This window comes from Anolis carolinensis, chromosome 4 (assembly GCF_035594765.1).
Source record: "Anolis carolinensis isolate JA03-04 chromosome 4, rAnoCar3.1.pri, whole genome shotgun sequence".
Lineage (NCBI taxonomy): Eukaryota > Metazoa > Chordata > Lepidosauria > Squamata > Dactyloidae > Anolis > Anolis carolinensis.
The window spans coordinates 79,481,143-79,495,650 of NC_085844.1; the positions used below are offsets into that span (position 1 = coordinate 79,481,143).

Consider the following 14,508-nt stretch of genomic DNA (forward strand, 5'->3'; position numbering starts at 1 on the left):
ACCTCAAAGTATGCTCTCTAGTGCCCCCTAGTGTCCGGCAAGCGATAAGCAGATCATCTACGTACTGAAGCCAAATTCCTTCTTCTTTAAGTATTACAAAATCTTGTAAGTCTTTGGCCAGGGCTTGACCAAAAATGGTCTGGCTGTCCCGGAACCCCTGAGGAAGGCGTGTCCAAACATACTGGGTCCTTTGCCCTGACTGCTGAGATTCCCATTGGAAAGCAAAGATCGGTTGGGATACAGGGGCCAATCGAATGCAAAAGAATGCATCCTTTAAATCCAATACAGTAAACCATTTGGCAAATGCTGGTACTAGACTCATCATGATGTATGGATTTGGCACTACCGGGGTTAGGGGAACGGTGGCTTGATTTACAGCCCGCAAATCTTGAACTGGGCGATATTCTCCTTGTCCTCCAGGTTTCTTGACTGGGAGCAGGGGCGTGTTCCACGGGGAACTGCATGGTACCAATATCCCATGCTGCAGAAGTTGCTCTAGATGCTTTCTGATCCCCTGCACCGCCTCTCGACTGACGGGATACTGTGGCTTACATATGGGTCCCATTCCTCTTTTCACTTCCACCACCACCGGTGGAACATATTTAGCTAATCCTGGAGGATTATCTTCTGCCCACACTAAAGGAGTCTCATGCCATGGCCATTGTATTTCTTCAGTAAAAATCCTAACTTGAAACAGTCTCCATTCCTCTCCCATGGGAAATGATATTTCCATTTGTCCGTTCTTCATGAACTGGAGTTGTGCTTGTAATTTTGATAAAATGTCCCTTCCCAACAAAGGGACTGGGCAGTCTGGAAGATATAACATCTTATGCTTGACCTGATGTCCGGCCAGATTGCAGGTGCGTTCCTTGAGGAAGGGGCACTTCTGGGTCTTCCCAGACACCCCTATTACTTTCGTAGTTTCCCGAGTTGGTGGACTAATTTTTGTATTTGCTACTGATTTTTCGGCACCTGTGTCCACTAAAAAGTCCAATTGTTGGTCCCCGATTTCAAGTGTGACCATCGGCTCCCCGGGGTCCAACAAAACAAGAGCCTGGCTTCCTCATTCCTCTCCTCCGTCCATATCTTCCCATTCTTCTTCCATCACAGCTGCTGCAGCTATCACCTCTCTCGCAGGAAAAGGTACGTAGTTTCCACGTCCTCTTCCCCTTCCTGGGTTTCTTCCTCTCTCAGGCCTTCCTCTTTCTCTCAGTCCTTCCTGACTTCCTTCTCTTCCTTCTGGGCATTCACCTTTCCAGTGTCCAAACTTCTTACATTTAGCACATTGGTCTCGACCTAACCTCCGAGGGGCCCCTCTTCTTCCTCCTTGTCCCCCTCTGGCATATCCTCCTCTTCCTCTCTGTCCACTTGCACTCTGTTCCATCATGGTAACTAATGCTTGGTATTCCTGCTTCTTCTTCCTGTCCTTCTTCTCTTCTTCTACCTGGTCCCTTGCCATATAAACTTGATCTGCGAGTGCCAACAATTCATTCATAGTCTTTCCTAGAAATCCTGGTTGCTTTTGAATCTTTCTCCGGATGTCAGGAGCCGCTTGACTGATAAAAGACTGTTGAATCGCCCTCCTACCGTTTTCATCCTCCAAATTATACGGGCTATACTTTCTATATGCTGCCTCCAGCCTTTCCAAAAAGGCTGTTGGTGACTCAGATTTTTCCTGTACCACTCCCTGAATTTTTATAATGTTGACGGGTCGCGGCGGGCCCCTCTTTACCGCTTCTACCAATATACGCTGGAATCCTTTCAGTCTCTGCAAATGTCCTTCTTCTGCGGTGTCCCATTGGGGATCTATTTCCACAGGAAACCTCTGTGCTCCCCACTCGGCTGCATCACCATCTTGTGGGGCTCCAACCTGGGCTATGGCTACCCCATTATTCAACACTGCTCTTCTCTCTTCTGATGTGAACAACATATTCAACAATTGTCTGCAATCTTGCCAGGTGGGATTATGGGTTGCCATAATCCCTTCCAATAGCCTAGCCATAGCTTGGGGTTCTTCACTATAAGGTGGAGTATTATTCTTCCAATTCAGAATATCACTACTACTGAAAGGCACTACTTGGTATGCTTGAACTATCTCATTCCTGTTGTTCATCACAGGCACCGTTCTCAAGGGCATCTGGAGGGCCGGTCCGGTCGGTGAATCACCAGGCCACACCGGAGCTCCATGTCTCCGAGTTTGTGCCGGAGAAGCATCACTGGGCATCCGTTGTGACCTCTTCTTTTCCTTTGTTTCCTCCTGATATTTTTCTAGGCTAGGATAGTGTTTCTTGGCTGCTTCGGTTGACTCTGGAGAGTAGGGTGGGGGTCTCGTTCCTAGTGTAGGTGCACCGGGGGCTGTTCCCTGGGGTGGGGGCGGTGGCAAGGGTGGTGGCAATAATTCCTGTTGTCTAGCCTGTACACTCAACTGTAAATCTGGGTAGTCCTCCTCGGATTGGAAAACTTCCTTCTTTTTCCCTTCCTTCTTCACCACCATACATTTGCCATTCCTGCACTGTCGAACCCAACCTGGATCTTCTCTAACTACCCGTTCCCAAGTAGCAATATAGACCCACTGGTTCGGATGATTCACAGCACAATATTCTTCCACTGTTCGGATCAGTTTCAGATCCCACGTCCCTTCTACTTGCCAACCTAACCCAAACTCTGGCCATTCTCCCTGACACAAATTCCTCAGTCTATAATCTCTCAGGTCCCTTGGATTGCCTGCTACGGCTCTGATAGCAAAAGAGCCAAAATTATCTAAGATGCATTGTAAGGGAGTGGAGCTCTTTGAATTTTTCCCTCCCATCCTGCCTAATAGAGGGGACTGTCTTGGCCTGGGCACCCGGACACTCAACGGCATGCGTCAGGAAACACAAGACAGAGCCCCTTTCTACCTCCCTGGGAACTTTTTTGTGTCCCTCCCGGCGCCGGTGTTCCCTTAATGTCTCATGCAACCACTATACTTGCCAGATTTCTGTAGACGTCGGACCAACCTTCGCCCCTGGGCTTTTTCCCTGGATCCTTTTCCCTCCTGGCTGGTTTCTATGGAACCTCGCTGGTGTTGCAGCTCCCACCGTCAGTCGGCGTTGGCATCAGAGGCAAGCACCGCAGCCGGTCTTGCAATATTCAGGGGCCCCTTCTCGTCTCACGGTAGTTGCCTCTGGCCCCCACCGCTGAGTTGGGGCCGTCCCGCCAACGGGATCCGTCTCCAACCTCCTGGCCCGCCTTATAGGAAATCACGTCGGGGTCACCAGAAAATGTAGCGGAACCTTTGTGCTACGGTCCTTGTTGAGCGCAGTGGAGGGATTGGAGACGGACAACTGGAGTAATTCCAAGAAAGCAGTTTTATTTGGCTAGTGGCCACTAGGGTTCCCCCTCGCACAAAATAAGTGCTTTTCCCAGGGAGAACCCCCAGCGGCGGGCTGAGTAAATATTTATACACACTACAGGGTTCGGGTTATGCCCGCCCACAAGCAAATTCATTGGCTTAGAGTTGTGACGCTGCCTGACTTGGACCCAATCAGCGCTGACCAGCGGTCCGGCCGCACTCTTTCTGTGCCGTGTTCACAATCATTCAGAGCGCCTGCGTGCGCATGCGCTGTTTGTTTATCTTTAGCTTTCATTTCTTCAGAAACACATGATTTCCCAGAAATCACATGTTTCTGTGAGTTTATGCACCCGGGTCGCTAGCCGTCGCCATCTCTGCCCATATATGGTATTTCCTGGGGTTCTTTAACCTCCCGCCTCAGTGTTAGATGGCCCTGATTGTTTCATGTCTGGAATTTCTCTGTTTTCAAATTGTTGTTCTTTATTTACTGTTCTGATTTTAGAGTTTTTAAAATACTGGTAGCCAGATTTTGTTCATTTTCATGGTTTCCTCCTTTCTGTTGAAATTGTCCACATGCTTGTGGATTTCAATTGCTTCTCTGTGTATTCTGATGTGGTAGTTGTTAGAGTGATCCAGCACTTCTGTGTTCTCAAATAATATGCTGTGTCCAGGTTGGTTCATCAAGTGCTCTGCTATGGCTGATTTCTCTGGTTGAGTTAGTCTGCAGTGCCTTTCATGTTCCTTGATTCATGTTTGGGCAATACTGCGTTTGGTGGTCCCTACATAGACTTGTCCACAGTTGCATGGTATACAGTAGACTCCTGCAAAGGTGAGAGGATCCCTCTTGATCTTGGCTGAACATAGCATTTGTTGGATTTTCTTAGTGGGTCTGTAGGTAGTTTGTAGGTTGTGTTTCTTCATCAGTTTCCCTATGCAGTCAGTGGTTCCCTTGATGTATGGTAAGAACACATTTTTCTCTGGGTGGATCTTTATCTTTTCTCTCATGGCTTGTTCTTGGTTTTGCAGCTCTTCTGATGTCTGTGGTGGCGTATTCATTGGCCTGTAGAGCCCAATTTAAGTGGTTTAGTTCACTTTGGAAGAGGTGGGGTTCGCAGATTCTTTTTGCTGGTCTGCCAGGGATTTAATTGTGCTTCTTTTTTATTTGGCTGATGGCTGGAGTTTTTATGAAGGTATCTATATGTGAGGGTATGTTTTCTGTAAACTGTGTTGTCCAGTTTTTGATTGGGTTTGCAGATGACTAGGACATCTAGAAAATGCAGTTTTCCTTCATTTTCTTTTTCCATGGTGATTTAGATGTTTGGGTGGATGCTGTTGTGGTGGTCCAAGAACTTGTTGAGTTCTTCTTCTCCATGGCTCCAAATGGTGACGGTGCAACCCACATATCCAAGCCATATAGTAGCTTTTTGTTGCTGTTTGCAGGGCTTGTTTTTCAAAAAGTTCCATGTAGAAATTTGCTATGACAGGGTTGAGAGGGCTCCCCATGGCTACTCCAGCTTTCTATTCATAGAATTCATTGTTCCACTGAAAGTAGCTTGTAGTGAGTCAATGTTGACTGAAGAACATGCTGGTTTTGTTGACAGAATGGAAGCAAGCATTTTTGGATTTTACAATGTGAGGGCAAGATAGTTCTCAAAGCTGATGCTATCACAATAACTGATTCTCCGACCAGTTGGACAGGAATTTGCAAGGCCACTTCTAGAAGGCTGTGAAACTGTTGCAACCATCAAGTTTTCTTCAAAGAGAACAGGAAGAGGACGTTGATGCTTCCCTCCGCCCTCAGGGCACGTTTCACAAGTTGTGAGACAAATGTCTGCAAAGACCTATGAACCTATGGGTGATTCAAGAATTCATCTGTGGCCTCTCTCAAAGGCAGCGACTCCAGTTTATTTACATACCTAAGTGTGTTGAGTTGAGAGTGTTTACAGGCAATGTTATAACCTCGTCTTGTCATCATCACTCTTCCTCATTTCAGTTTTTTTTTCTCATGTGTTTGACTACGTATTTTCCAGCAAAGATAAAGTCTTCAGCATAGACTATTCCTCTCCACTATTCCTATAAATAGTCATCCCACCCTCTGACAAAACTGAGGTTAGTGATCTCAGGCAGTATGGAAGAGAAATCATGGGTTGCAGATACACCATGTGATGTCATCACCGCCTGGGAAGAATAAAATGGATAAAGAGCAATTAAAAGATCAGTCCCAGTCCCAAAGTTTTCTCCCAACCTCCTCAGAACTTTCTAAACACTCCAGTCCCAGAGAGTGCTACTTGTAAGATACATTGATGTTGTTGCCACCTAGTGGTCAAAGGTTTGTTTATACGTGTGCATTAGAAAATCTAAACTTGAACAGGTTCCAGCAACAAGCTTCATGGTATAGTTCCAAGGTGGACAAAACACACACTCATGCACACAAACCAAGCAGCTAATGTCTCACCTTACTTGTATTGCCTACATATAACATACCCCACCCAGTCTTTACGAGCCGCTTTCCCACTAGAAATTTGGCATTGCATCTAATTAACTTTGCCTTTGCGGTAATACGTTGAAGATAGAATTTCTAAACTATTTTTACACCCATCTGTGTCACCAAAGCAGGTTGCACCACTGAAAAAAATGAGTGGAATTTCAAGAATCAGGCTGTTAGCTAAGGGAGGACACTGCCCTGTGCATTTGCCTGATTCAGGTTAAGTAAAATACGTTCTTTCACTTGTGTAACATCATACGGTGTCATCCCTTGGTCTCAGGTTTTAACCCTGGAATCTCAGAAGCTGAGAGAATCCTAATGTGGCAGCCCTAGTCAGAACTGAGAAAATGATTAGACCATTCTGTGAGCCAATCTGAGTCCCCTTCGCGGTGAGAAAAGTGGGGTATAAATAGGGTAAATAAATAAATAAATAAATAAATCACTGTTGTTGTTTTTAAATAGATTTTAAAATGTAGTTTCTTACATTAGAAGGGAAATGAGATACAATTCAAATAAACATAAAGAATTGTTAGATAGTCAATATTTCTCAACTGGATCCTATTACAGCTCCATTTTGGCTCGACAGCAGTACGTGTGAAAAAGATCTTGGAGTCCTCGTGGACAATAAGTTAAACATGAGCCTACAATGTGATGCAGTGGCAAAAAAAGCCAATGGGATTTTGGCCTGTATAAATAGGGGTATAACGTCTAGATCCAGGGAAGTCATGCTACCCCTCTATTCTGCCTTGATCAGACCACACCTGAAATACTGTGTCCAATTCTGGGCATTGCAGTTGAAGGGAGGTGTTGATAAGCTGGAATGTGTCCAGAGGAAGGCGACTAAAATGATCAAGGGTCTGGAGAACAAGCCCTATGAGGAGCGGCTTAAAGAGCTGGGTATGTTTAGCCTGTAGAAGAGAAGGCTGAGAGGAGACATGATGAGGGCCATGTATAAATACGTGAGGGGAAGTCATAGAGAGGAGGGAGCAAAGTTGTTTTCTGCTGCCTTGCAGACTAGCACACGGAACAATGGCTTCAAACTACAGGAAAGAAGATTCCACCTGAACATTAGGAAGAACTTCCTCACTGTGATTGCTGTTCAGCAGTGGAACTCTCTCCCCCGGACTGTGGTGGAGGCTCCTTCTTTGGAAGCTTTTAAGCAGAGGCTGGATGGCCATCTGTTGGGGGTGCTTTGAATGGATTTTCCTCCTTCTTGCAGAGGGTTGGACTGGATGGCCCATGAGGTCTTTTCCAACTCTACGATTCTGTTTCTATGATTCTGCTAACCCCCATATCCCAGTTGGATTTACTGGAATTTCATGTAAGGAGGCATCCAGTACATAAGCATAGGAACTCCATTCCCACTTCCTCTGCTGCCACTACCAAACCTCACTCCTTCACCTCTCTTCTCCTCTTTCCATTGCAGAAAAAAGTGTTATCATTAAAAAATGGGCTCACAGAAACACCAAATTCAGGGAGAAATATAATATATAAATGAGGTATAGAAAGGAGGAATGATGAAAGGGGGGTTGAAATCTAAGTTACTAGATGAATATTTTAAGAAAACTTAATAACTGCCATTACAAATGACAAAATTGTGCATATACCATAAAATGGAAAAATGTGTAAATTTTGTTTGTTTTTAGAGCACACAAAGCTTTCAGATATTACAGTGGATTCATGGTACAGTAGAGTCTCACTTATCCAACATAAACGGGCCGGCAGAATGTTGGATAAGCGAATATGTTGGATAATAAGGAGGGATTAAGGAAAAGCCTATTAAACATCAAATTAGGTTATGATTTTACAAATTAAGCACCAAAACATCATGTTATACAACAAATTTGACACAAAAGTTCAATACGCAGTAATGCTATGTAGTAATTACTGTATTTATGAATTTAGCACCAAAATATCACGATGTATTGGAAACATTGACTACAAAAATGCGTTGGATAATCCAGAACATTGGATAAGCGAGTGTTGGATAAGTGAGATTCTACTGTGTCTGCTGGGTTTGGTACATGTGCCCACTGTGGATACAAAAAAAAAGGTGTGGATATCCATGTTGCATTATATACAACAACTGATGGCACAGTGTGTTAAAGCGCTGAGCTGCTGAACTTGCGGACCAAAAGGTCCCAGGTTCAAATCCCGGGAGCGGAATGAGTGTCCGCTATTAGCTCCAGCTCCTGCCAACCTAGCAGTTCGAAAACATGCCAATGTGAGTAGATCAATAGGTACCGCTCCAGCAGGAAGGTAACAGCGCTCCATGCAGTCATGCTGGCCACATGACCTGGAGATGTCTATGGACAACGCCAGCTCTTTGGCTTAGAAATGGAGATGAGCACAAACCCTGAGAGTCGGTCACGACTGGACTTGACCTCAGGGGAAACCTTTACCTTTTACAATGTAGTAAAATGATGTCTCATATAAAATGGCAAAATTAAGGTCTGCCTTTTCAAAAAAAATTCTGTTTATTTTCAAGTTGTGGATGGCTGAAACCATGAATGCAGAATGCATGGATACAGAGAGCCAACTGTATAGTAAACAAGGATTACAGTTGATTTTCTGGTTTCTTCCCTTTCTTGGCTCTTCTCAGGTTCTTCCTTAAACAGTCACTGTCTTTGTTCCATCATTTTCCCCAGTATTCCTTGCCCCTCCCTTTCCTAGCTTGGTGCTCTATGACCTCATAAAAGCAAACATGAGAGATCCAGATTTGTACTGTACATATATTTTAGAGAGCAGGATTAATAGCTTCCAATTCCAGCTTCAAGATAGCCCCGACGGGATTTCCCCCCCAGAGAACACATCCCCTCAGAGGAGTTTAAATTGTGTCCTGTGGAATCCAGAAATATAAACAGCTGAGCACTAGTTCTTTAAAAATCCACTTACAGGTTGAACTATGTATAGAAAATTGAGAGACAGTGGGGAAGTGAAAGTATAATACAGAATTGAAGCTACTTTCAATATCATCATATACACCTGATGGGATTTTAAAGACGCCCATGAGAGAAAAAGCAACTAGTTTCCTTGAAGAACTTAAACTAGACCTAAGTTTACTATAGGAGCCCGTGATGGTGCAGTGGGTTAAACTGCTGAGCTGCTGAATTTGCTGACTGAAAGGTCGGCAGTTCAAATCCGGGGAGGAGGGTGAGCTCCTGCTGTTAGCCCCAGCTTGTGCCAACCTAGCAATTCGAAAACATGCAAATGTGAGTAGATCAATAGGTACCACTTCGGTGGGAAGGTAACAGCACTCCATGCACTTCCATGACCTTACTCTTTGGTTGGAAATGGAGATGAGAACCAATCCCCAGTCGGACACAACTAGACTTTATGTCAGGGGAAAACCTTTACCTTTACTTAAGTTTACTATAAATCCATCTTGAAACTCTCCATAAAACATACCTGAAACACCATGGATAGTAGCAGAGCATGGTTTCTGTAAAAGGAGCAGTTCCCTAGATTTTCTTCACAATTGAAGAATTGAAGACCCAGAACGTAGAGGAGGAAAACTTACAGTATTTACATTAGTAAATGTACTATTATTTTACTTTCTCTATGCTCATTTTTTCCTCCCAAAATATAGCTGGGGGCAAATATTAACAAAATGGCAGAGAAAAGCACCAAGCACCTGCTTTGACAAAGATCTCCTAGACATCTGACAGTTGAGCCAACCAGTGAGAAATGTCACAAGGGAACATGTCACAGTTGCTATAGCAATCTTGTTTCAACAATGGACCCTGTTGCTCTTGACTCCCAAGGCCAAACTTTCAAAAATCTAAAATTATAATAGCATTTTAAAAACATTATTTTATAGGAATTTAAACATTTAATAGTTGTGTGTCATTTGCTGCGGGTTGTGAGCTTTAACTGGCACCAAAGCACATCAGAATCCAACCCTCTCCCTGCTCATATTTTCCTCAATGCTATGCATGTCGCAGGATGAGCATATAAATACCATATTATACTTGAATTGCCTGTGGCCTCTTTTCTATAATTCATTTAATAAGATAATAAAATCACTGGTAGAGTGAAACAATACAATACCATGAGTTGTCTTCCAAAAGGCCTTCGATGATTAATTGTTCGATTTATCTGCCCATTCAACAATAGCTCCATCGATGATGCTTTGCCATTATTATATTGCACTTTATTGATTATTTTAGCTGTGGAACTACCTCTCCCCATTTTGAAACATTCTGCACTTTCGCCCAGATCCATGTATTAGTCTCCTGTTTTTAACATTTTATGCTGTATGCTGATCTTTATGATTGTTTTATTGATGCTGATGTTTTATTGTTTGGAATATTTGTTTTATTGTCTTGTTGCTGCTATTATATTGTTGTGTCGGGCAAGGCCCCATGTAAGCTGCCCCGAGTCCTTTTGGGGAGATGGGGCGAGGTATAAAAATAAAGTTATTATTATTATTATTATATTGTCAGGTCATCAGCACATTTTCCTAAGATTTCAGTGCCAAAACCTGAATGGGTCGGAACGTGTGCAAAGGTTTTTAAACCAATTCATATACATTATCCAAAACTTAACTCCCTATATTAGTGCTTATTTTGATATTTGTTCTCCTTCCTGGAGACAAAGGGAAGCACAGCAATTCTCCTGAAACTTCAGTACCAACATCCTAAGATCTGGCAATCCTAAATAAACATAAACACTGCTACAGGACCGGAAAGAAATACCACAAGATAGGAAAACTTATGTACAAAATAGTTGTTTCAGATTAGCAGTTCACTGATTATTTGCAGAATGTTCAAAGAGAGTATGATCATATGGATGGCCATCTGTCGGGGGTGCTTTGAATGCGATTTCCTGCTTCTTGGCAGGGGGTTGGACTGGATGGCCCATGAGGTCTCTTCCAACTCTACTATTCTATGGTTCTATGATTCTATGATATGGCTTGATTTGCTTTTAAGTAAAATAGTCCCCTTTTTGGACTAGAACTGCCAAAATACTCCAGTCTGCATGGAATCATAAACCTATAGAGTTGAAAGAAACCACAAAGGCCATCCAGTCCAACCTCCTTCTGCCATGCAGAAATACACAATCCAACTCTTCTGACATGTATGGTCATCCAGCCTCTGTTTAAAAAATTTCAGAGAAGGATATTCCACCACACTCGAAGGAAGTGTGGAATGAACATGTCAAACAGTTCTTACCATCAGGAAGTTTTTCCTAAATGGTCAATACTTATGCTGCTTAGGATATTCTGGGGACTGCAGATCCCAAATAACTTTTCCAGGCTTTACTCCAAACATACATTAGTCTCATATAGGTCTGTCTCCATATTCCCCACCTGTATCGTAAGCAACAGATGCTTGAGTAATATGCTTCTTTCTACTGCTTTCTAATGTTGGGACAGTGCCCTCAGAATGAGCTCAGAAAATTGCCTTCAAGTCAACCTTGACTTATGATGACCCTACAAACGACAGACCTTGAAGTCATCCTATCCTCACTTGCCCTTGTTCAGATCATGAAGACTCACAGAATGGTGACTTCCCTGATTGAGTCTATTAATCTGGAACGTAGACTTCCTCTTTTCCTACTGCCCTCCACCTTATTGAGCATTATGATATTTTATAGTGGATCATGTCTTCTCATAATATGACCAAAGCACAATAGTCTCAGTTTAGTTAATACCCATGCTGTATTTAAGTTAATACCCTTCTGCTTAGGATATTCTGAAGACTGAAGATTCAAAGTAACCTCTCCAGGCTTTACTCCAAACATACATCAGTCTCATATAGGTCTGTCTCCATATTCCCCACCTGTATTGTAACCAACATCTGCCTGAGTAATGTCCTTCTTCCTACTGCTTTCACACTAATGTTAGGACAGTGCCCTCAGAATGACCTCGAAAAACTGCCTTCAACTCAACCTTGACTTATGATGATCTTATGAATGACAGACCTTGAAGTCATCCTATCCTCAATCGCCCTTGTTCAGATCATGAAGACCATCAGAGTGGTGACATCCCTGTTTGAGTCTATTAATCTGCAGTGCAGCCTTCCTCTTTTCCTACTGCTCCCTGCCATATCAAACATTATTATATTTTCTAGTGGATCATATCTTCTCACAATATCACCAAAATACAATAATTTCAGTTCAGTCATCTTGACTTATAGGACTAGTTCAGGATGTGGGCCCAAGCTTTTGGCCCATTCTAGGATATGGGTTGATATGACCTGATGTATTTGTTGGATTAATGTGTAGTTGAATACGGACTGACTCCTACTGGCTCAATTCTACTGGCCCTGTTGTAACGGCCACACGGTGTTTTACTGTTTTAATTGGATATGATATTGTGTTTTATGTTTGTTGGTTTTTACTACATTTTGTATTATACGTGGCATTTAATTTTGCCATTGTGTAAGACTGCTCTGGATCCCCCTGGGAGAGAAGAGTGGTATATAAAAATAAAAATAAATAAATAAATACATAAATAAATAAATATTTATTTGATCTAGAGCTCATTTATAGAACTCCACTCTAGCACTCCATGTCAAATGAGTTTATTTTCGTCCCATTAGCTGCCTTCACAATCCAGCTTTCACAATCATACATAGAAATGGGGCATGGACCATCATAAGTTTAGTAAAAAGGTAAAGGTTTCCCCTGACGTTAAGTCCAGTAGTGACTGACTCTGGGGGTTGGTGCTCATCTCCATTTCTAAGCCGAAGAGCCGGCATTGTCCATAGACAACGCCGTTGTCCATAGCCGGCATGACTGCATGGAGCACCGTTACCTTCCCACCGGAGTGGTATCTATTGATCTACTCACATTTGCATGTTTTCGAACTGCTAGGTTGGCAGGAGCTGGGGCTAACAGCGGGCGCTTATTCCGCTCCCGGGATTTAAACCTGGGACCTTTTGGTAAGTTTAGTATTCAGTGATAAATTTTAATACTTCAGGATTTTGTCTAGTTCTTTCATAGTTGTCCTTTCATTGTCAAAAAGACATCTACTAGTCAAATAGTTTTTAAAACAAAATTCAGCAGTGGCCCCGTGTCATGTCTTTCCTAAAACAATGGTTCTATTTATTGCAAACATTTCCCTTTTCCTACGCAAGACCAAGAAGCAATGTCTTGATGTTGCTAGAGACTCGAGAAAGAGGCAGTGTGAAGAATTTGACTGAGTTTATTTGATGATGGAAATATGCTTACCCTATAAGTCAGTGGTTCTTAACCTGTGAGTCCCCAGATGTTTTGGCCTTCAACTCCCAGAAATCCTAACAGCTGGTAAACTGACTGGGATTTCTGGGAGATGTAGGCCAAAACACCTGGGGACCCACAGATTGAGAACCACTGCTATAATTTGAAGTTTTCACATTGATGAAGAGAAATACTACCTTCCTTCATTCAGAAGATCAACTGATAGCCTACCTTCCTGATTATCGCAACAACTGAAATGACTGAACTCCTGAGACAAAATAACCTTTAATATGGTTCTCTACAATATGCATTTTTGATGCCGAGGAACTTATGACATTTCACCACACTGAGTATGTCTAAAATTCTTCTCCTTTCTGCTCTCTATCTTGCATGTAGAAGGCATCCAGATATTATCATAGATCACCCAAAGTGCTGCAGAAAAGTAAATTTATTAAAAATACGACAACATATATTTATTTGCATGTGCCACAAATGTGCCACAAATCTCTCTTCTTTTTTTTTTTTTTAAAAAAGGCACAATGTTAGGCTAAATTAAATGGTTAATTCAAACTAGTGTAGACCCAGTGGGAATTACTCATGCCACAAATAATTCTGCTTCCATACTATTAAATTTTTGCCTCCACTTGCAAATCCTTTGGTAGAACCACTGACCTTTCAAATCCTCACAGTCTGCCTGGCACAATCTCAGCTTTTCATTGTTTTGTTCAGACAAGATCTTTCCCAGATTAGGAATGAAAATGCAAAACAAAGCCTCCACTGTTGTTATCTTGATGTATATCCCCACTCAAGGTCATGTTGCTGTTTACCCTTACACTCTTTCTCCTTTTTTTCTCCCTCAATCTCTTTGCTCCTCAAAATAAAATGCCATAGGACATGTTTCCTGTCCATATGTCATAATGACTAGCTAACCCATTTTGCCTAATTCCATCATTTTAATTAAAATACATTCCAGACTTTGAAACCACCCTCAGTTTTTTTATATATCAACATTACTTGTCAAGATTCATCATTTAGAAGTCTTGTCATTCCAGATTGTTGAGCCCATATATTTGCTTTCTAAAATGATGTGAAAACAGGAAGACAGAAACAATATTCAATCCTAGGGAAAAGGAAGTCGCCCAGATTGTTTGTAGTATATCAAATTTAGGAGCAGGCTGTCATTTCTAGGTATTACTACTAAGCTTAATTTTGGGGCAGGGATAAGGAAACTTCTCTGGATGTTCTTGAATTGTAATCCCCATCAACCATGGCCAGAATAAATAAATGATGAGAAAGTCTAGGATTTGTAGACCAGCAACACCCACAAGGCTACACTTTACCTTCATTTGGAGCAATTGACATGTTTGTTTGTTTATTTTTGGATAGCATGTCTCCTATTGTAAGAAGCATGGGTGTCAAGTTCTATTATAATATTATGTTGCATTTTATATGAATGCAAAATTAACACATTTTAACCATTCTTCGTCTTATTTAAATACAGCATTCCATGCAAAGAAGACAATTCTAC

The 14,508-nt window shown here is 42.3% G+C and overlaps 1 protein-coding gene across 1 annotated transcript in view; it reads right to left on the bottom strand.

Annotated features, from left to right (window-relative positions):
- atxn1 (ataxin 1) overlaps nucleotides 1-9,447 on the bottom strand; it is a 346,870-nt gene extending 337,423 nt beyond the window's left edge. Inside the window, exon 1 of the mRNA XM_062980695.1 lies at nucleotides 9,225-9,447. The gene's annotated coding sequence lies outside the window, so the exon portion shown is untranslated. The remainder of the gene's footprint in view (nucleotides 1-9,224) is intronic.
- Between the last annotated feature and the right edge of the window lie 5,061 nt (nucleotides 9,448-14,508).